At 53.7% G+C, this 22,473-nt stretch overlaps 1 protein-coding gene and 1 long non-coding RNA gene across 4 annotated transcripts in view; one reads left to right on the top strand and one right to left on the bottom strand.

The window, feature by feature from the left end:
- Window positions 1-180: 180 nt before the first annotated feature.
- LOC118710747 lies at window positions 181-22,331 on the bottom strand. Its single transcript, XR_004985511.2, has 3 exons — window positions 22,319-22,331; window positions 13,557-13,561; window positions 181-339 (listed from the first exon to the last, which is right to left on the bottom strand). It is a non-coding gene; the product is annotated as an uncharacterized LOC118710747 (long non-coding RNA).
- NDST1 (N-deacetylase and N-sulfotransferase 1) overlaps window positions 18,648-22,473 on the top strand; it is a 52,074-nt gene continuing 48,248 nt past the window's right edge. The window contains exons 1-2 of one of the 3 annotated variants that reach the window (XM_045576814.1): window positions 18,648-18,671; window positions 19,490-19,546. The gene's annotated coding sequence lies outside the window, so the exon portion shown is untranslated. Of the gene's footprint in view, window positions 18,672-18,939; window positions 19,086-19,489; window positions 19,547-22,473 lie in introns of those variants that run through there. The other 2 variants (XM_036423394.2, XM_045576815.1) reach the window with 2 other exon arrangements.

Below are 22,473 nucleotides of genomic sequence, written 5' to 3'. Positions count from 1 at the left end.
CCTCTTCTTTTCTCTCTGAAATCAATAAAAAATACATTTAAAAAAAAAAGGTAATCAGAGTTTGGTGGACTATGTACTGGGCAAAATAAGAATAAGTTATCCAGAGTCAGGGAGCCGGGGGGACATCAAATGGCTGTCCACGGAGCGTTTCAAGTTCAGTTCAAACTTATATTGGTTGATGATGGTGGGACAGGAAAAACTTCATTCGTGAAACCTCACCTGACTGATGAATTTGAGGAATACGTAAGTACCTTGGTAGCTGAGGTCCATTCCCTCCTGTTCCACACCAACAGAGGGCCTATTTAGTTCGATGTATGGGATACAGCTGGTTAGGAGAAACTTGATGGACAAAGAGATGGCTATTATATCCAAGCCCAGTGTGCCATTATAATCTTTGCCATAACTTCCAGAGTTACTTACAGGAATGTGCCTAACTGGCATAGAAATCTGATAGGAATGTGTGGGAACATCCTTATTATGTGAGCAACAAAGAAGATGTGAAGGCAAAATCAGTATATATATCTTTACTGGTTACTTACTCAGTGTTAAGCTCTGAAATGCATTTAAACTAAGACTTGAAAACAGAATAGGAATCAGCTAAATGAAGGGGGAAATAATGGCCTAGGCAGAAAAATAATAAATGCAAAGGTCCTGAAGGGGGAAGACACTTGGAGAGTTCAGGGAAATGAAAACATGGCCTGTAGCATGGGTGTACTGTGTGTGAGGAGAGAGGGCTGGAAGGTCAGGCTGGAGGAACAGTGGAGCCACTTCCTTCAGGGCCTTACTTCCCTGTTGTCCTGTCTGTTTTCCCCATCCTACCCCATCCCACGCACGGCCAACACTGTGAGTACAGGAAATGTATTTACAATCACCTCTCATAGTTGTTTTTTAAATTATATTTTTATTGATTTCAGAGAAGGGAGAGGGAGAGAGATAGAAACATCAGCGATGAGAGAGAATCACTGATGGGCTGCCTCCTGCACCCTCCCCACTGGGATCGAGCCTGCAACCCAGGCATGCGCCCTGACCGGGAATTGAACCGTGTCCTCCTGGTTCAGAGGTCGATGCTCAACCACTGAGCCACGCTGGAGAGGCACCTCTCATGGTGTATCCACTCATGTGACATATTCTTATTGACCATAGGAGTGACTGGCTAAGATGGGCTTGGGGACAAGATCATTAGAGAAGAGCATGTGATTTTTCTTTTCTTTGAAATTGATTTCAGAGATGATCGGAAAGGGAAAGAGAGAGATAGAAACACTAATGATGAAAGAAAATCATTGATCAGCTGCTTCCTGATTGCCCCACGTGGGAAATCAAGCTCACAACCCAGGCATGTGCCCTTACTGGGAATCGAGCCATGACCTCCTGGTTCACAGGTCGATTCTCAAGCACTGAGCCATGCCAGCCAGGCACAACAATCTACATTTTAATTTACATGTGGGATCCATCCTCTCCTCCCTTTGGAGGGAAGTTCTGCAAAAGGGAGCAAGGAGAGAGTAGGGAGGAGAAGCTGTGGTCCAGAGGGGCGAGTTAGTTCACTCTAGACTAGGGGTGTCGAACTCAATCAGAGAAGGGGCCAAAATCTAAAATCCAGCCTAAATCGCGGGCCGAATGGTTTACTGAACAGTCATAAACTGTCATTGTGATGGAAACGCAGCGGAGTGCAGTGATGACAGCGCAGTGCGGGCCACATTGCAAGGCCTGGCGGGACGGATTTGGCCCGCGGGCCTTGTGTTTGACACATGTGCTCTAGACACACAGCCAGGAGTCAGAAACCAATTGCACTGAGTAGGCCTGGGGCTTGGAGGGGTGGGGGGCAGATGAAGGAGCACCCAGCATTCTTCCTGGTTACCCCAAGGTCTGTCCTCTACAGGCTGTGACCGGCCTGCAGTCTAAGTGAATGGGCCCCAGACTCTCTCAACACTTAGTATGTGGAGGGGAGCATTTCAGGGCCCCTGCCAAGGTCTTTGTCTAACAGGAACACGAGCGAGAAATGTGGAGCTTGTGGCACAGACTTAGCAATGGTGGGATAAGGGCTGGGGCCTATGGAGCCGAGGGCAGCTCTAGCCTGGCCAGGGGTCATTTAAGTAGAAGCCCAGTGAGGGAGTAGGGCTTAGCCAGGACAGGGAGAAGAGGTGGGGGAGAATTCTCAGGCTGAGAAAACTGCCTGAGGGGAACTCTTGAGTCAAAGGAAAACTTGGGTCATTCAGAATAATTTGTGAAGTTTTCTGTGACAGAGGGGAGGGAATAGAGGAAGGTGAGCTCGAAGGTTGGGGGATGGGCCCATGGGGGGGGGGGGGGTACAGGATCAGCATTTTATGATGGTGGGCAAGAGGCTAAGCACACCCACTCCCCTCTTGCCCCTTCCCCCGTCTCTTCCCCCCCGCCCCCCTTCCTAGGCAGCCTTTCTGCTCCTAGGCCCAGCTCTCCCCAGTGAAGACCATCAGGGCAGGTCCCACCCTAAGTGGAACAGACAAGAGAGGAAAAGAATGACTGCACTCCCCGATGTGCCCACTAGATGGCGCCTGATCTCCACACTGCTGGGAAATGACGGGATACTGGCTTTGGTTTGGAGAGTGTGTAAATCTGCACTTCAGTCAGAACATGCACCTGAGACCCTGTTGTGTTGTCGGATGGCCTTGGTGTATTACTCCTTTTTGTGCCTCATTACACCGCAAGGAGCTCAGATTTCCCCCCCCCCCCACACACACACACAGTTTCCAGAGTAGGAAGCTGAGGCCGGAGAAGGTTAGGGATGTGCCTCAGGTCCCTCAGCTGGTTCACAGTAGTATAAATGGACACAGATTTTTAAGAGGTCTCCTGAATGCTGATGCAGGCCTCCCTGCACTCTGCCACACCGCAGGACCAGGTCGTGAGTGACCTGCTCTGGGTCACCCCAATGGCAAGAACAGATCCTGGGTCACTTATTCACTTAGCACACATTGGTTGAGCACCAACTATGTGCCAGGCACTGTGGTAGGCTTTGGAGAGTGATGAAGCAATGGGTAGCACAGGCATTGGAGCAGTCTAGCAGGGGGCCAGCCAGCTGTTATACAAGTAAACCAGCCAACAACGTTATCATTGCAGGGTGCGGTAAGTGCTATGAAGGAAACAGGCAGACCCGAGAAGGTTACGGGGTGTGCTCGCTCCCTTTGAGGAGGGGAAGACGGGACTTTATGGAAGGGCCCAGAAGGGTGAGAAGGTGCAGCCATGAGAAGGGCTGGAGAAACAGCCAGCATTGGGGCAGAGGGAGCGGCTGGCTGAGAAGAGCCTGAGGGACTGCATGGAGGTGTGGGCACAAGAGGGGAAAAGAGGTGAGGACATCCGGGAGGCCAGGGTTCTGTGTGCCCTGGTGAGGAGCATGAGTTATGTTCTACAGGCCATGGGAAGGCAGGGAAAAGCTTTAAGCAGGGTATGGCATGTTCTGATTTGTGTATTTCAAAGTCCACACTGGCGTGGTTTGGAGAGTCAGGTGACGATGGTCACACAGGCGAGACATGACGGTGGCTCAGAGCGTGATGGCAGCTGTGCGGATGGAGGACAACACTGAGATTTGAGAGGCACTTTAGAAGCAGAATCTACAGGATTTACAGGTGAATTGGATGCAGGAGTCAGGATCATCACAGGTCCTAAGACTGGGCAATAGATAGACCATGGGGCCTAGAACCCAAGTGGGGGGTCATGACCTGGGAGGAGGGTGGGAATTAAGCTTGGGCCCTCTTATTGACATCGAAGTAGAAAAATGGGGCAGGCATTTGGAGCACATGGGAAAGATGGGGGCTACTGATGTAACTTCAGGAGCTTATAGATTGTACTTAATGTCAAGGGATTGGATGAGATCACACAGCTCACTGTCCAGGCAGCTCAACAAAGAACAGGAGGTGGCGAGGACCCATCACTGTAGGTGTTCGGGGGAGCCTGGCTGGTGGCTGTCACTGTTGCAGGAGAGGAGAGGCCTCTGTGAGAGAGGTGGAACAGAACAGCCTCTGAGGATGCCGCAGACCAGGGCCCCGGGTGGTCTTGGGGCTGCGTGGAGGAGATGGACATGCTGACTCCTTCTCTTTGTCTGTTAGATCCTCCTTCCCAGTGGTATGTCCCTCACTGCCATCTGGCAGGGCCAGAGACACAGGCCCCCAGGGTGAGGTGGGGGTAGCCGTGGGGACGGGGCTGTAATTTCAGCCGAAGGCAGGGCTCCTTAGTTTCAGTGCCACCTGGTATGAGGTTCCTCTTGCTGGCACCTCCCCCAGGACTGTCTCTGCTGACAGCCCCGCCCCTCCAAGGGCAGCTACCCAGCGTCTCTCACAGGAGGGCCAGGCCCAAGAGCAGCTCCTGCTGCATGCCCACCTGGAAAGGCGTGGAGTCAGGTGGCACAGCATCCTGGACATGGCGGTTGGGGGTGAGAGGAGGGGGCTGCCAAGTCTAATTATTGTTTGTGCAGCTCTGTCACCTGCACCTGAGAGGCCCCCCAGACTTTCATCTTCAAAACTTCCCCACCAGCCTGGATGAAAGGGCCGGGGAGGGGCTGGGTATTAATAGTAATTATTAGTTTCGCTAATAAAGAGAAGGCACAGGATTAGCACCAAGCCCAACTCGTTCTCCTTGTCTGCCTCTTCCCTCCTTCCTCCAGCTCTGTCTCCTTTCCTTTCCTTTCGGCCTCCTTCGCCCTCTCTCTTTTCCTTCTTTCTCCTCATTTTCTCCCGACTCTGTCACTTCCACTGTCCTAGCTTTGAGGCCTCAGATCCAGGAGGGAACTCCCTCCTGGGTCTCCCGCTGGTCTCATCAGCTCTTAGTGTTGGGGTGTCTGGGCAGGGATGTTCAGGGAGCACCCCTGTGCTTGTCTGGTTGCAGAGGGAGGGTGGGAGGGGTAGAGGAGTGGGGGAGGGGTATGTCAGGGTGTCTGCGCCCATGCATGCTTTTATGCACTCTCTGTTTTACAAATAGTCATTGAATACCTGCTATGTGCTGAGCACTGGGTTGGGCCCTGGGGATCCAGTCCTGAGCAGGACAGCCCTGCCCCTGGGAAGATGGACAATACATACCCTGTTTCCCCGAAAATAAGATAGTGTCTTATATTAATTTTTTCTCCCAAAGTTGCGCTAGGTCTTATTTTCCAGGGGATGTCTTATCTTGCCATGCGCTAGGTCTTATTTTCAGAGGATGTCTTATTTTCGGGGAAACACGGTAGTAAACTGACAAGTACACGTGAGGTCACAGATTGTGATGCACACTAGGAAGGAACAAACAGCAGACATGATGGAGAGCTCTGCAGGTGGCCACTTTAGACTGGGGACAAAAGGGCCTCTCTGCGGAAGTGGCTTTGAGTGACACCTGAATGATGAGAAAGACCCAATTATGAGAGGAGATTGGGAAAAGGGTCTGCAGCCAAGAGGACAGCCTTTGCAAAAGCCTTGAGATGGGAAAGAACTTGATGTGTGAGGATATAAGTGGAGAATAAGGTGGTAGGAGGGATGGGTAGAGGGACAGGAACGAGATGAGTGGAACAGGGTGGCACATGGGCATATGGGCATGCCACGTCTGTACTTGCTCTTTGTCCCATGAGTGGTTGAGTGCTCTGCTGTTACTCTCTCGAAATTCTCAATTTTTGAACAAGAGGTTCTGCATTTTCATTTTGCTTTAAGCCTCATAAATGATATAGCTGCCCCTGGCTGGGGAGGCCAGCAAAAGAAGTGAATGTCTGTGTGTGGAAACACGAGGGCCACTTAGCTGGTATTTGGTGAAGGAAGGAGGAAGGAAAAGGAAAGGAATTTGTGCACATATGTGTGAGCTCATGTGTGAAGTGTCCCAGGGCCACAATGACCTAGACCAGGGGCTGCTGCTACATGAGCTGCTGCTACTCAGACGTGCCCCCCACGTGCCCAAAGTCCTGCACAGCCTGCCCCATTTCCCAGGGCCTGCTGCCTGAGGGGCTCCCAGGAGCTGTGTGCACCAGCTGAAGCAGGTCTGTGAGCAGGGGGTAAGGCCAGGCTCATCCCAGGCCCTGCTTTGGGAAACAAAATGACTCCTCCCCCCCAGGCCCTGTCTTGCCTGTAAGGCCTGAGACTTTGGAGCCAGACAGGCTGAGTTCAAATTTGGCTTTGATACCCTGTGGGTGCAAATACTGGACTTGGGTAGATGATTTGCTTCTCTGTACTTCAGTTTCCTTGTCTGTAAAATGGGTTTCTCTGTTGAGTTACCAAGAGGATTAAATAAGGCAATGAGAGGAAAGCTCTTGGCAGAGTCAGGGCTTGGTAAATCATTTCAGTAATATTAATAGTTATTACAATAATAATTATAATAAATCTTTGGAGACTGGGATAAACATTTGCTTCTGCCTGAAAATGTCTGCAAAATCAAGAATGAGTCAATTATTCCTCCTGAGCCTCAGTTTCCTTTTCTGTTAAACTGGGTGATGGCAATCAAACCATCTAAGCAGCCTGGCTGGAATGATCCGCACCATCACTGCGGAGCCTCTTTGTGAACTGATGTCAGTTGTTGGCACATTCCCGACCCCCACCTCCTCCATCTGGGGGCCAGGCTTCTCCAAATCTGCCCACCAGGAAAGGGAAGCACACTTTGGTTCTTGGCAGAGCACAGGACCATGTCCCTGAGCTATTGTTGCTATCGCACTGTGAAGTCTGCCTGGGAATGAACTCCACATTCAGGGTCAGTGGTTGGACAAGGAAGAGGAAGGTCCAGAAGTCGGGGCAGGGGAGGGGGAGGATGAGTTGAGGGAGGACAAAGGATCTGGAGCCCCTGCTTCCTTCCTCCTTCTGGGCAGGAAACACCCAGAAAATGGTGAGAATTAGTCTCTGATAAAGAGCCCAGGCAACAGACTTGAGCCCAGGCAGAGCGCCCACTTCGTCTGATTTGCAGGAGCCTCCAAAACTCACGGGAAACCCTGAGAGCAGCAGCAGGCAACTGGGGAGGGGAGCCCTTCCCCCAGAGGTCCTGGCCACCCCTAAGAAAGACCAGGAGCCCTGAGGACAGGGTGGCTGGTCCACATCTAGACGTGGCTGACACCCAGCAATGTGACTACGGGGCCACTTAGCAACAGTCACACCTTCTCGGAGTGCTGCTGGGAGAACTTGGTGCTTTAAGCTTCTTCACAAAGCCTGGCACACAGTGAGTGCTTTGCAAAGGTTAGTTATCTTTCTATTCCTTAAAACCCGAGGCCACCTACTGAGTTGTGACAGTGTCAGATCTGATAGACTAGTTCAAAGCCTTCCCCTATATTTGGCTGTATTTTGGGCTGGCAGCAATCATTCATTCATTTGTTTATGCAGTAAATATTTATGGGCCATATTTATGGCAGCCAAGGGGAGCAGCTGGAGGGGGCAGGGCCTGATCAGTTCCTGGAGGGGCATGCGGGCGAGAACTAACATTCATTCAGTGCTAGCCATGGGCTTAGCTTGTGAGCACTGACTCCCACTACCCTGGAGGTGGGTGACAGTCCAGTTAACAGAAGAGGGAGCCCAGGTGAAGTCATGGCCACAAGATAACACAGCTGCTGAGTAGCAACCCTGGGACTCGAACCCAGGCCCACCTCACTCCTAAGTTTGTGCTTCTCCAATCTGGATTCCAGGTCTCCCTTTATGCTGCCGGCCCCACCTGCTGCCCCCTCCACTTCAGCAGAGCCAGATCCCAGAAGCCAAAGGCCGGCTGTTCAGTTGCCCTCCGTAGCAGGAACTTTACCATTTCCTCCCTGATCCTCCTGACCATTCAGATGGCTTTGGGGCTTTCCCTGGAGGGGAAACCCAGCCGGGAAACAGTCCAGCTTGGAAACTGTGAGTGCAGGTGACTCCTGTCATGTGGCTCTTCAGCTGCAGAGCATCTGGGTACCTGGGAGCGGAGCAAGGTGGGGGGCTCCCTGGATGGGTGCTGAGCCAGTGATACCTCAGGGGCCTCCCTCTAGCTCTGTGGCCTGAGAAAGGTCGTAGCCCCACTTTGGGCCTCAGTTTCCCTATCTGCAAAACATGGAACAGGAACCAAGCCCCAGCACTGGCCCTCTGCAGGCGTTAGTGCTGGGAGTTTGTGTGCTGATGGCAAGCCCTCCTGCCCACCCTTCCCCTCAGGCTCTTGTGAGGATAAAAGGGGACTGTAGCTACAAAGGACTTTGAAATGGAATCCAGAGCTGGATAACAGAGCGGAGGCTGGTCCTTGTGTTGACTGAGACCCTCCACATCTGGCTGCAGCTCCTGCCTCACCCAGACTCCTGCCTGTGGGCCTGGAGCAAAGGAAGCCTGGGGCAGGGTTGGGACCTGGAACAAGTATCCGAAATCGAAGAAATCACCCAAATGCATGTTATGCCAGCGGCCTTCCCACCGCCTCCCTGCCATGCGGTGGAGCTGGATCTGCATCTTGACTTTGGCTGAAAGTGGAGCCAGGAGAGGGAGTTTAGGAAAAGGGAGAGGAGAGCCCCTAGCTGACACACTCTCCTTGTGCTTGACTCAGGGAACCCCCTCTGTTCTCCGGCCTGTTCCCCCATCTGCACCAGTGGGGCACAGATCACATGACCTCAGGGCCCTTCTGGCTCTCCCAGCCCCAGACGGTGGGTCTCTGACTTCTGCCCTCCAGGCTGTAGCTTCCGGCAAATGGAGACCATTTCCACCCGCAGGGGACTCCACGTGGGCTTAACCGCACTTCCAGCTCCATCTACTGCAGCCGTCCTCCGAAGCTCTCCCTCAGAGGCTCTCCAGAGTGGACAGACACCGGGGAGGGAGGAAGTGAGGGACGGAGGGAGGAAGGGAGGGCATGCCCCTTCCCTGGAGGACTCAAAGGCAGGACTCTCACTTCCAGGCTCAGCGCTTGGATGGAGAGATGACGAGCTGGAGGGATGACTGGCGAGGCTGCTGTACAGGGACAGGCCAGCACCCAGGCATAGGGCATGCCCGCACGGCTTTCCCGGGCTGGGCCAGATGGTGGGGACAGCTGGGGGGTGGGCTCCTTGCTCCCTCACCTCCCAGGGGCTCTGCAGGGGCCTGGATTTCTTTCCACATGAAAAACACGTGGGGAGAAGACTTACCCACAAGCAGACTCTGGGAAACATTTTAATCTGGTGGAATCACAGTTATAGCATTACAGACGCTTAATGTGCCACAGACTTCTAGAATCTCAGAGGCACAGCTTCCTAGAGTTTTAAGAAAGTGAGTCATAGATTTTAGGTTTCTAAACTGTGCAGTCCAACACTGCAGCCACAGCCATGTGTGGCCACTGATCGCCTGAAATGTGGCCAGCCTGAGCCAGACTGTGCTGCGGGTCAGGTACACAGAGGGTCTGGAGAACTTAGTACAAAAGGAAGAACTGAAAGCTTCTCACTGTTTCTTTATATTAATTACATGTTGAAATGAAAATATTTGGGGTAAATTGGGTTAAATATATTATTAAAGTTAATTTCACCTGTTCCTTTTAACTTTTTAAAACATATCTACTAAAAATAAATTTCATGTGTGGCATTTCAGAACTTCATTTTTTAAAAAATTGATTTCAGATAGAGAGGAAGAGAGAGAGAGAGAGAGAGAGGGAGAGAGAGAGAGAGAGGGAAACATTGGTTTGTTACACTTATTTATTCATTAATTTATTGAGCCTTGTATGTGTCCTGACCAGGGATCGAACCTGCAACCTTGGCATATCAGGATGACGTTCCAACAAACTAAGCTATCCATCCAGAGCCACATTTCAGAACTTTAAAGGGTCAGAATTTTAAACCCAGATTTCCAGATCTTTACGACATTGAATTTTAGACAGTTACTCTCAGAGCTGGGAAAATCTGAGAAGAGTTCTGGTCCTATTCCCACCCAACACAGGGATCCTCCACCGCTGACTGCGTCTGCCTGCCCTTCCCTTCACCCACTGTCACCCTGTGGAGAAGTGGCTGCCCCGGAAGCTGCTGGGCTTCTGGACTGCTATGAATTTCCCCACATCGGTGTGTGGGATCTGCTTCCTGAAGCTTCTTCCAACCTCGTGGTTGGCTCCCGAGCACCTTCCAGGGCCACCTTTCATGGGGAGCGGAAATCTGCTTCCCTCTCCCTATGAAAGGTGGGGAGTTCTGCAGGGCAAACCTCAGCACCTTTGATACAGGAGCGTTTCGGGGACACCTCCCTCACCAGGGACCCTCAGCTCCAGAGGACTCTCTCCATTCCCCATCATCCCTCAGCAGAACTGTTCCTGGGACCCCAACAATGGATTGAGGGTCCCGCCAGCTTCTCCCAGTTTGTCATTGATCCTGTCTGTCCACTGGGCAGCTGGCCTGTCCCCCAGGCCCTCTACACCCTGCCCTGTTTCCAACTCCAGGAAGATGTATGATGATGGGTGACTACAGTTACTAGGACTCGGGGTGACACAGGAATCAGGAGGTCGGTTTAAGGTGCCCCAAAGCTTCCTGGGAAGTGTTTTTTTGTTTTTTGTTTTTTTTAATTTTTAAGAGACTCTGGGGAGGAAGAAGGAAGAGGCTTTCTCGCTGCCAGCATGAGAGTCTCATTACCAAGTGGCAATGACTCACTCAGAGGCTCAGCAATTGTGGAGGAAATCAGAGGGCAATCTGGGAGGCTTCCTGGAGGAGAAGGCCCTGAAGCTGGGGCTTGAAGGGAAGGGGGCAGTTGTGAAGAGATGGCAGTGAGGGCATTCTGGGAAGAGGGGATGCTGGGCACACCTGGCACATACCCAGACCGTGAGGGCCCCAGGCTGCCTGGAGTGGAGGGATCAGAGGGTGATAGGTCTCTGAGGGGGTCATCTGGCTGAGGATCGATGGGCATTAGCCTCTGTGTGTGTGTGTGTGTGTGTGTGTACAATAGAGGAGTGCTGGATAAAATGACAGTAATGACTATAGTTATGCCAGGCATGGTGCTAAGTGGCTTCTCATTTAATCTTCTCAACCACCCTTTGAGGTAAGTACTATTATCCCCACTCTCCAAGTAAACAGTTGAAGCCAAGTTAAGTGACCATGAGTGAGGGCTGACTCTGGATTCCAACACAGGACAGTCTGGCTCCAAAGCTCTTAATCACTCAGAGGAGGGAGGTGGGGGTGGTGAGTGTGTGCACAGCATATGAGTGAATGAGTGTAATTGTGCTGTGTGGGGGGTGGGCGTGGGGGTGGTATATGAGTGTGATTGTGCTGTGTGTGGGGTGAGCATGGGGTGGTATATGAGGGTAATTGTGATGTGGGGGGTGAGTGTGGGGTGGTATATGAGTAATTGTGCTGTGTGTGGGGTGAGCATGGGGTGGTATATGAGTGTAAATTGTGCTGTTGCAGGGGGAGGGGTGGGGGATGGTATATCCCTTCTGTCTCCCTCACTCTTCTCTCCCTCAACTCCAGCTCCATCTCAGGACAGTCCCAGTCCAGACAGGTGGGTATGAATGGAGGACCTTTGGAATGATAAGAATGTCCGTGCCTGTTGGAGCAGATAGCCCCAGACAAGAGTCTGGCCACCAGGCCAATCCCAGAGCCAATTCCCCCTTGGAGCCAGCACTTCCCCCCTCCCAGCCCCTCATGCTGGCACATCTCCAAGGGTCCGGGAATGGCATCTAGACTTGGCCCCGGTGGTCCTTGCCTCGCCAGTGCCAACTCCTCAGCTTCTGATGTGCAGACGCAGGGGCAGTGGGGCAGGGTGACTGGCAGGGGCCTTTCCAGTTGTCCTCGCTCAGCTCTGTCATTGTGATGGGGGCACTGCTTCTCCCCCTGCTCCTTCTTGGGCCTTGGTTTGCTCACTGAATTCTTTCTGGAATCCTAAACTAAGACGAAAGGGGGCTCAGTAGAAAAATGCAAATGAACGAAGCGGGCTGGATGTGTGTGTATGGACTAGTGGCCACAGAGGACTGAGTGGGCAGCAACCCCCAGACCAGGTGACCCCCCCCCCCAATCCCTTTCTGCTTCACTGGTGGGCTTTTTCTGGACCTCTGCTGTGGAGGTACCAGGACCCTGAGCCTCCGTTTCTTGAACTAGAAAGTAGGGATTGTAATGCCTACCTCCTACCCCATGGGAGTGTGAGAACGAACTAAAAAAATCGTGGGAATCTTGTCGAGAAATCCCACCCCTTTTTAAAAATTAATAATTAATATAATCTTTTTTTATTAGTCGTCATCTGAGGATATTTTTTCGATTGCTTTTTAGAGTGAAAGGGAGGGAGGGGTAGAGAGGAAGAAAAGGGGGGGGGGAGAGAGAGAGAGAGAGAGAGAGAGAGAGAGAGAGAGAGAGAGAGAGAGGGAGATCAAACATTATGTGAGAGAGGCATGTGTCTGGGAATTGAACCTGCAACCCAGGTTCCTTACCTTAACTGAAAATCCAATCCATGACCCTTCAGTTCGCAGGCCAACATTCTAACCACTGAATGACAATAGCCAGGGCTAGATTAATAATATAATCATATATATATATTGATTTCAGAGAGGAAGGGATAGGGAGAGATAGAAACACCAATGATGAGAGAGAATCATTGATTGGCTGCCTTCTGTACACCCCACACTGGGGGTCGAGCCCGAAACCCGGTCATGTGCTGTTGTCCGGATTCGAACCTGAGACCCTTCAGTGCACAGACTGATGCTCTATCCACTAAGCCAAACCAGCTAGGGCTAATATAATCTTTTGATTTGAGTGCTGTTGAAAGTATCTCACTCCAGGTGATCGAGTGAAAGAATGAAGAATGAGGAGGTCAGATGGTGGAGGAGGGGAGGAGACATGGCCTGGGGTGAGGGCAGGGTTAGGGCAGAGCCCTCTGAGTAGCAGCTGTGAGGTCTGGGAAAGTTCGTCCCCCTCTGGCCCTAGGCACCTGCTATACTGACGCTGGGGCTGAACTTGGCCTTGCCCTGCCCCGCCCTGCCCCAGAGGACTTTGAGCTGATTGCTGTCACATCATTTAGAGACCACACGGGGCTTCGAAGTGTTTTTCTTTGCCAGGTTGTAATTGGTGCATCACAATGAACACCATAAAAAGGGGAATTAAGTGATTTACATTTGTTTGCAAAAGCCATTATCTCCTCAGTGTGAGGATTCTAAAGATGCCCCATCCCTGTTCTCTTGGTCCAGTTGCACCCTCCAGACACTTGGAAGAATGCGGGCAGGTGGCCCGAAATGTGTATAGGCACGGCTCGGCTCTCCTGCAAAGTGAGGGGATTTCCCATAGATTGGCTGAACCTCCATTTTCTCATCTGTAAAATGGGGTGAAATCCTCTATTGTAACCCACCTCTCAGGACTGCTGCAGAGTCCCCAGGGATTGGTGTATGGAATTGGAAAATGCTTTATAAAAAACAACAGGAAAAGTGCTGCCCCCGGGAGGGACTGTGCGGCAGAGTCTGGCCAAGCGGCAGCTCCTGGGAGTAAGGGTGGCCGGGAAGGTGTGACACACATCCTCAGATTCTGCTGAAACAGGAAGCCTGGCCCCAGAGATGGGGCTGCTCTGGAAACCAGCTGCAGGGCTCAGGAACGCAGTGGCGTTGCTGACAGCGGGTGTGCAGGGGGGAGGGCGAGAAGGGAGCCCCGTGGAAGCAGGGGAGCAAGCACAGAGCCAGGTGGGACCTCATGACACCTGGACCCTGAGGGGTAGTCAAATAGTGACGAGAACTTCGTCTTGTAGTTGGATGGATGGGTCTGGGTTTGAGACCCGCTCTACCGCTCTTGTCTGGGTGACTTGGGGGAATTTGCCTCACCTCTCTGAGCTTCATGCTGCCAAGTAACAAAGGGAAAGCGTATGGCATGCTCCAGAGTAAGTAATTTTGTTTTAATTGATTTTAGAGAGAAAGGGAGGGAGGAAGGAGGGAAGGGGGAGGGTAGGAGGGAGAGAGAGAGAGAGAGAGAGCGCTCACACCATGTGGTCAATGTTGTAATTACGGTGACCATGTTCTCCAAACCACAATCAGATCACATGGTCTGACGGAGGTCTATTTTTCTACCTCCACTGAAGTCCAACACGAAATAACATGTAGTTACACGTTCATTCAGTCACCTTTTACTTTTTTTAAAGAAGGGAACAACGTGCAATTTGGATTCTCCTTGACAAATCTCACTATAGTCCCAAAAAATCATTAGAGCCAGGATCGGGCAGTTCAGAGCCCTGGCAGGAGCAGGAAGACTTCCGGAGACAATGCTGCTTACGTGGGGCCCTGAAGGCTGAATAGGAGGTCTTGGAGAGAGTAGATGGCCCGCATGCCCTGGGGAGCAGACCACCCTTCTTGCTCTACAGACCTCCCTGCTGGAAACCGGGGGTGCCGGCCAAATAGACAGCCCTGCTTGCTTTCAGTTACTTTTCCTTCCATGGTTCCAAAGACCTCCTGGGAAACGAAATTGTTGCAGATCATTATAACAACAGTTACACTGCAATGTAGCTTCTGATTCATTTACATGGCTGTCTCTGAGGACAGGGCCATAATGAATGAATGAATAAATGAATAAAATGCCACTGACGGGTATTTTGTAGAAAAGCAGTGTCCTCTGTTCTATGCCTAATCTGCTGACATTCATCGCGCCAGTATAGTCAGGCGATGTGAGCGGGTTCCTGCCCTGCACCTGGCACTGTGATAAACATGGTCCTCTCTACACGGAGTTTGCGCTTTGGAGAGACAGGCAGCCGACACGTAGCTAAAGGGTGATGAAGAGGCAGATGTGACGCGTGGGCCAGGAAGCATGGCCTGGATTAGGGGTGTAAGGAAACATGAGGAAAACCCAGGCAGCATTCAAACGCAGGCAGTGTTATCACGTGATAGCATGTTGAAGGTTCTACAACTTAAACACATTTTTAAAAATTTATTGTTGATTTTAGAGAGAGAGGAAGGGAGAAACAGATTTGTTGTTCTACTTATTTATGCATTTAGTGGTTGATTCTTATATGTGCCCTGACCGGGGATTGAACTTGCAACCTTGGCATATCAGGATGATGCTCTAACCAGCTAAACTACGTGGCCAGGGCCACACTGAGGGTATTACATATTTAGCTCATTTCATTCTCACAACAGCCCTATGAAGTGCATACTATTATTCCTGCATTAGAGGCCAGGAAACTGAGCACAGGAAGGTTGAAAAACTGGCCCAAGGTCACACAGCTTGTAAGTGGTAAAGCCAGCATTCAAACCCAAACAGTCTGGCTTGAGTCCACACTCTTCACAAAGAATTAGGTAAAGGTGAAGGGGGTGTAGACCATTTAGGAAAAGAGATGAGACTGGACAACAAGGCAGAGTAATGGGGAGCTGTTGGTGGTTTTAAGAAACAGGCACAAGTAAATTAGAACGGGAAATGTGGGCCCTGGCCAGTGTGGCTCAATCAGTTGAGCACCATCCTGTGCACTGAAAGGTAGCTTCCTGGTCAGGGGGTGCGCACACACCCACACCCACACCCACACACACACACACACACACACACACACACACCCGTTGTGAGCTCTATCCCCTGTCAGGGTTCATATGGGAAGCAACCAATGGATGTTTCTCTCTGACATCAATGCTCCCCCCTCTCCCCCATCTCTCTCCCTCTATCTACCTTCCTCTTTAAAAACAAAAACAAAAAAACTCATTTTAAAAAAAAGAATGGGCAAAGCGGGAGGTAGGAGAGTATTTAAGAGGTCATTAAGACAAGACATTAATGCAAGGCAAAGACAAGATGGAGCTCAGACAAGGGTGGCAGTGACGAAGAGTTGAAGTTGGGTTAGAGAAAAAACTGGAGGCTGAACTGTGGGACTGGCTGGTGGAAAAGATGTGGGGATCAGGGACTGGAGTCAGATCTCTGGACTACATGTGTGAAAGGGCACCCAGGAGGAGGGGAGAAGATAATGAGTCCAGCCTTAGCCTTATGGAGTTGGAGAAAGGTGCCCTTGGGACAGTCAAAGGGGAGTGTCAAGTGGGCAGTGGGGGGATGGGGGGGCTTAGGGCTGAGAAGAGAGTTTGGGTAGGGGGGGCTGTCAGCATGAAGGCCCCCAAAGCTCTGGGAGGTATGGACAGGTGCTGAGGGAAAGGAGGGGCAGGACAGTCTTCTGCTGAACCTCCCAGGTGTGGTTAGAAATGCAAGTCCTTGGCTTCAACCAGACCCATGGAGGCCATTTCCTGGGGCGGGGCCTTGGCCTCGCCTTCTCACAGGCTTTCTGGGTGACAGTGAGCTGGACGGCCTTGGGCAACAGCAACTCTGAAGACTTGAAAAGAATAGGAAGAGCCATTAGTGACAAGGGAGTCACCCCACTCATAGGTGCTCCCCAAAACAGTGGACCTGCAGCTCCATTGGTAAGATACAGCATCTCAGGTGATCTCCTTCCTCTCTACCTTCCCACATGGTGGCTCTTACCACTCCCTTTGCCAGCTACCACTCTCCTCACTGCACCAGGGAGGCCCTCAGATAATCCAGTGAGCAGAGCACCTCACACAAGGCCGCTCACAATCTGTTCCTAACCCTCCTGTCCAGTTTTCTTTCTCATGCTTTCCTTCCTGCTTCCTCTGCTGTTCTCACCCTGCCACACACACACACACACACACACACACACACACGTCCATTCGACACTCAACTTTTCCAGAGTGTTCTCCATGTGGCCTTAGCACAGGTTGTCCCATGTGTCAAGAATGTCCATCTCCCTATCCCAATCCCACCCATTCTTCTTGCTCCTGGTCAGAGGCTGTCTCCCTCCCACCCCCCAAAACTCCCTCATTCTGCTTCCCTTACTGCGGGCCTTAGCACTTGCCCTGGGGGTCCCCAGCGTGCCTTCAGCTCCGATCGTCTCTGGATGCCGGGAGGGACATACACAGCATCTCCAAACCCATGTCTCTCTACACGCTGCGTCTCCTGGCCAGGAGCACAGTGCTGGGCACAGAGAAGGTGCTCACAGGGCCTCATGCAGATGGAAATGGTCTTCCAAAGCAGAGCTATGAATGAGTAAGATTCTAGGGCCTTGCTTAGCTTATCTAAGAGCCAGACCATCTTCAAGGACCAGTTATGGACTACAGGAACATGGATTAAATATATATATATAAAATTGATTTCAGAGAGGAAGGAAGAGAGAGACAAAGAAACAATGGTGAGAGAGAATCACTGGCTACCTTTTGCATGCCCCACACGGGATTGAGCTGGAAACCTAGGCATGTGCCCTGACGGGGAATTGAACCGTGACCTCCTGGTTCATAGGTCAATGCTCAACAAGCTATGCTGGCTGGCTGGGCAGGAACATGGATTTATGAGGAGAATTTGCTGGTGGATGCTGATTTCCCTAGTCATCCTGCTGGGGTGGTGGGAGTATGTACCAGAAGTCACAAACCTATCTTTGAAGATGGCCTGCAATTTAGGCTTGTGGCTGCTGCCATTAGGCTGTGTCCTGTCTGATTACACTAAGTCCAAAGCTGTCACGTGGACCTTTCTGGGAGTCAGAAGCTTGGTCCCATCCCCCAGCCCCTCCCCTGAGACATAAGTGGGCTGGCTGAATACCCTTCCCCCTCACTACAGGACATTACCCTTTGGGGGCACCAGGATGAGTCTATTTTGCTCTCACGGTCAAACTTGGCTTCTCTACCTCCCTTTGCTCTGTTCTGGTTGCTGATGTTTTTGAGCTTTGCTTCTACAGTTAGAAAATCTTGAGCTTCTGAAGGTCCTTAGGAAATCACCAATGCGCTGTTTTCCAAATATGCCCCACCTCATTCCAGACCTGCCTGGAATCAGCATGTTGGGGAGGGGGGGGGAAGGAGGGGCCTGATGGTCTACATATTAGCAAAGCAAGCCCCTTAAGGCTCTCCCCACGCCCCCTTTACAGGCCGAGTCCCTGAGGGAGAAAGCTGAGGTCTGGAGCAGGCCGATCTGAGTGCAGGCTACATGGGAGACTCCCACAAGTCATCTCATCCCATCTCATCCCAGGGCCCAGTCGTCCCATCTGTCTGCTGAGGGCGGGCTCTGTAACCTTGCCCGCGCAGGGTTGTGGCGATGGCTGAAATAACACCGGGAGTGGGAAACTGAGACTCAGTGGGAGAGGAGATTGGCACAAGGTCATCCACCTCTCCATCTGCCCGCTGTGTGCCAGGCCCCGGGGATTCATCTGGGAACAACTTGTTGGGGGAGATGACATTTTGGTAACAGCGAAACCAGTACATGAACCAGATAATCACGCTGGAGTCAGGGCAAAGGTGGGGAGCGGGGTGCGCGGTGGGGGATGGAAGGCCTGCCCAGGAGGGTCCCTCCAGCAGAGACGTGGATGTCGGGGCGCCCTGAGACGAGGCCCAGGGCGGTTGTCCTAAGCTCGGTGGCCGCGGAGCCGAGGCCCCTCGGAGGCGCGGCGGACGACGCGGGTCTTTGTCTCCCAGGTTCTCGCTGAAGCATCTCCGACCCCCGAGCGCTGTTCTCCCTTTGACCCCGAATAACTTGTTGGTTTCCCCCTGGATTTGTCTCCTCGGGGTCGCCGCCCTCGGGACGCCGGGCAGCCGCCCCCCGTCCTCGTGGGTGCCGCATCTGACACCCCCCGGCCCCCGCCCCCTACCCGCTCCGAGGCCGGGGTCAAAGGCAGCAGCGTCACGTGGTCGCCGAGCAGCACCGAATCGGCCGGGAGCGCCGAGGGAGAATCCGGGTGGAAACGGAGAGATCCAGCCCCGAGAGCACCGCGGGGTCCCGCCCGCCCCCGCCCCCGCCCCGGGCGCCCCCGCACCCCGCCGCCGCCCCGGAGCCGGTCTTCCCGGCGCCCCGCTTCGTCACGGATCGAGCCGCTCCCCCGCCGCGGCCCGGGAAGGTGGGCGCCGGGCCGGAGGGGGACGAGGATCGGGGCTGGGGGCCCGGGCGGCGAGCTCTCCGGTCTGTGCTCCGCGGGTCCGCGGGGGCGAGGGAGATCGCCCCAACTTCCCGTCTCCAGGGGGACCCCAGCCTCGCGGTCGCGGGAGGAGTGGCGGCTGTGACGGCCCCGGCGCCGATCGGGGGGCCGGGATGGGGGCTGGGAGCGGCGGGAGGGGCCGGGGAGGAGCGGGGAGGAGAGCTCGGAGGCGGGGCGGCGGCGGCGGCGCGGGGCGGGGGCGGGAGCGGCGGGCCGGCCGCGAAGGGGTTAAGCCGGCCGGGCCGATCCCCGCGGCGCTCGCCATGCTGGGGGACCCCGGCGCCCGGCGGCCCGCCCGGAGCGCCCCCTTGCCCGGGTAGCGCCCCGCCGCGGCAGGTAGGAGGCCCGGAGACCGGAACCGGCCGGTCCCCGGTCGCCCAGCCGGCGGGGCCCGAGCCGGGCGTGCAGGCCGCGCGGCGCCCCGGCGGCCCCGCTGCGAGTTCGGTGCGGCGGGCGGGCGGCGGGCCCCGCGCCCGGGGAGGGAGGACAAAGGGCGGGGGGCTGCGCGGGGCCCGGGCCGGGCCGGGGTGCGCGGAGGGCAGCGCGGCAGCTGTAGGTCACGCATAATGTCACTCACGAGGAATGCCCCCTCCCCCTCCCCGGCTCCCAAACAGGGGAAACTTTTGTCTGGCGAGGGAGGGGGTTAGGGGCCGGGTCCCCGCTTCGGGAAGGCTGAGGCGGCCGGACCGGTTTTCCCCGGGCTGAGAGCGGCCCGAGCTCCAGCTCCCCTCTCCCCGCAGGTCCTCAGGAGCCAGGAGCGCCCGTCTGAACGCTGCCCTGTGACACCCGGGGACCAGGTGAGGAGGGGGCGCCCGTGGGCGCGAGGGGCGCGTGGGTGCTGGGACAGGCGGGGAGTCTGGGGACCGGCCTCCCGGCTTTCTCCCAGATTTGAGCACCTGGGTCAGCCGGGAGCCATGCCAGGGTGAGGAGATATACTCCAGTCACGCCCCTGTGCTGGTCTTCCTCCCCTTTGCCACCCCCTCCACCCCCTGAAAAAGAAATACCATTTGGAATGGCCTGGGGTAGTATTGGCCCCTTGTCTGGGGTTCATACTGACCTGGGTGAATGTCACTTTCCAGCTATGTGACCTTGGGCTGGTTCCTTACCTTCTCCTAGCCTCAGTTTCCTCACCTGTGAAATGGGCACAATGTAGTATCTGCCAGAATAAGGATGGAATAAGAACAGTGGCTTGTCTATATTCAACAAGTACTTATTGCATGCTTAGTACGGGCCAGACACGGGGCTAGTTGATTTACCTATGGGATCTCATTTAATTCTTTGACATTACTATTAATCGCATTTTACAGAGGGGGAAACTGAGGCACAGAATGGCAAAGATCAAGTAGGTGGGAAGTAGTGGAACTTGGACTTGACTCCCCTCCCCCAGCCTGAGTCCCAACTAACAGGGCCCTGTAAGGTCCTGCTATGACTGAACTCACAGTTTCATTTTCAGTTGAAATTAGGAGGACACCTGCTCCCTCTCCCCACGCCCCTTACCCCCAAGTGATGCTCCTTCTGGCGGTGCTGGTGCGGGCGAGGTCTTTTGCCCTGGTCCTCGCTGTGGACAGCTGGAGCAGGAGGGGAACGCGGTTGGAGCCTGGGCCTGGAGCTCTTTGACGGTCCAGTTTCTGTTGCTGCCAGGATCCCCGGCGGGAACACGCTCCCAGTCTGGGTGGTGCAGGGAGGAGCCCGTCGCCCTGGCTTTGGCCTGGGACAGCTGGTGGCTTTGTCAACAGACCTCTCCCAGCACCCAGGGGAGCGCAGTGGCTTTCATCTCCATTAGACCAGGTCACTTTCAGATCAGCAGGGGGCAGAGGTGGGGCCCGGGATGGAAGCCCTTGGGGTGATGAGAGCTGTAAGGCCAAGGCACTGACATCTCAGCGTCCTCCTGTGTGACTGACTCATCAGCAGTCCTCAGTGCTGAGCTTATGGCTGCTCTAGGTACCCCAGCCCCAGGGTCAGGACTGCAGAATCCTCTTGGAAACTGCGTGTGTGTATGGGTTTTTGAGCCTGGGACACACGGCGGGGTCCTCATTAAATACCCTGTAAGGGAATTAGTGGGGTGGCTCAGACTTCCACTGGCTTTAGTGCCCTGTGCAGGGGGTACCATCTCATATGATTGCTGATTGGACTTTCATTGGGGGCTTTGAGTAATTTCTTTAAAAATGGAAAGCAAATTGTTAGCTCATAAACGACATCCTAAAACAATCGAGTGGGGTAGGTAATGAAAGAAGATCTTGGAAGATGAAGGATTGTGCATTGCTGTTCTAACTGCTCCGAGGGCAGGTCCAGCACTGTGTCTTGAACTTGCAGGGCCCGGAGGCGTTTGCTGGGTCCTGAGAACAGGGGCCCTCCAGGGTGGACGTTCACTTTCAGCTTGTGGGGGTGCCACTGGACAGTCCACTACAGGCCAGACTTTGAGGGGATTCAGAAACCTGGGGAAATGGGTGGAGGGGCCGGAAGGCTGGAAGGAGTCCTGAGCAATGGGGATGGCTCTTGGCAGGTGGTCAGACCTTCCTGTCGTCATGATCAGAGCAGGGGGAGAGGCCTCTTGGATAATCAATAGGTGAAGGGAGGGAGCCAGCAAGCAAGAAAAGATGGAAAGCTAGCTTCCCATCGACATACACAAGGAACAGTTTTGCAATCACAAGTTGAAGGTGTGATCAGAAGTAAGAAATCGTAGGCCTAGGGGCCAACTGAGAAACTCTGCATCTGAGAAAGTCACCAGAGAAAGCTTAGAAATGGCCTCTGGTCTCCCCCCTGGGCTATTGACTCACCTTCCATACTTTGGGACCAAAGCCAGGCCTGACAGTCCCTAGGACTGGACAGAGGTTGGAATTTGCTCTGGGGTATGGCTTGAAATACCTGAACTCTTTGGAAGGTTGGGACATTCTTTACTTGCAATGGGACGTTAGAGTGGCTTGTTAAATAGCTACGGGGAAAGTCTGTGGGCAGGGGTGATGGAGACACGAGATGGGCAAAGGTGCTGCTGGCTCCTGACTGGAGACCTGCTGCTCTGCTGGGGGAGGGAAGACAGGATCAAGTGATGGAAGGTGATGGATGGGCTTTGTAAGGTCAGCGGAGGGGAAAGCTGCTAATGTCCGCAGAGCTTCCTGGGGGAGGAAGTTGGTGAGCGCAGGCTGGGGACGGGGCAGTGGGAGATAAGATCGGGCCGGTAGCTTGCAGTATCTGCCCCGAGTTTGGATTTTATCCTGAAGCCGGTGGGGAGGACAGAGGGTTGTAAGCAGCTCGTTGAGTCGATGCCTGTTGCTGTGCCTTGTGCCAGGCTTCTTACAGACGCCCCATTGAAATCTCACAATACCCCTTCCAAGTAGCTGCTGCTGGCAGCCACCCCCACCCCTGCCCCGTTCTCAGATGGGGAAATGGAGGCTCAGAGGGATCGGGTCACTCACGGAGCTATATTTGAACACAGGCCTGAACTGTTTCTGTTCTGTTGTGCAGCTCCTCTCCGGTCATTTGGCCAAAGATGGTGGCAGGACTGGCTGGGAGGAAACCAGCTCAGAGAGGATGGTACGGCAGAGAGATGGCCAGAGTGTGACTCGAGCTACGGGACTGAGAGGGAAGGAGGGAGGCTGCAGGACCGTGTAGCTGTCTTGGGGACTGGGGGTCATCACAGGAGGTCTAAGGTTTGGGGAAGGACCATTAAGTGGCAGTGACACTGCTTTAAAGTCCCCGCAGGGCTCCTTGTGGGCAGAGGGCATAG

This window comes from Pipistrellus kuhlii, unplaced genomic scaffold (genome assembly GCF_014108245.1).
Source record: "Pipistrellus kuhlii isolate mPipKuh1 unplaced genomic scaffold, mPipKuh1.p scaffold_m20_p_8, whole genome shotgun sequence".
Taxonomy (NCBI): Eukaryota; Metazoa; Chordata; class Mammalia; order Chiroptera; family Vespertilionidae; genus Pipistrellus; species Pipistrellus kuhlii.
The sequence above is the reverse complement of the archived record's forward strand: the minus strand, read 5'-3'. Positions and strand labels throughout refer to the sequence as shown.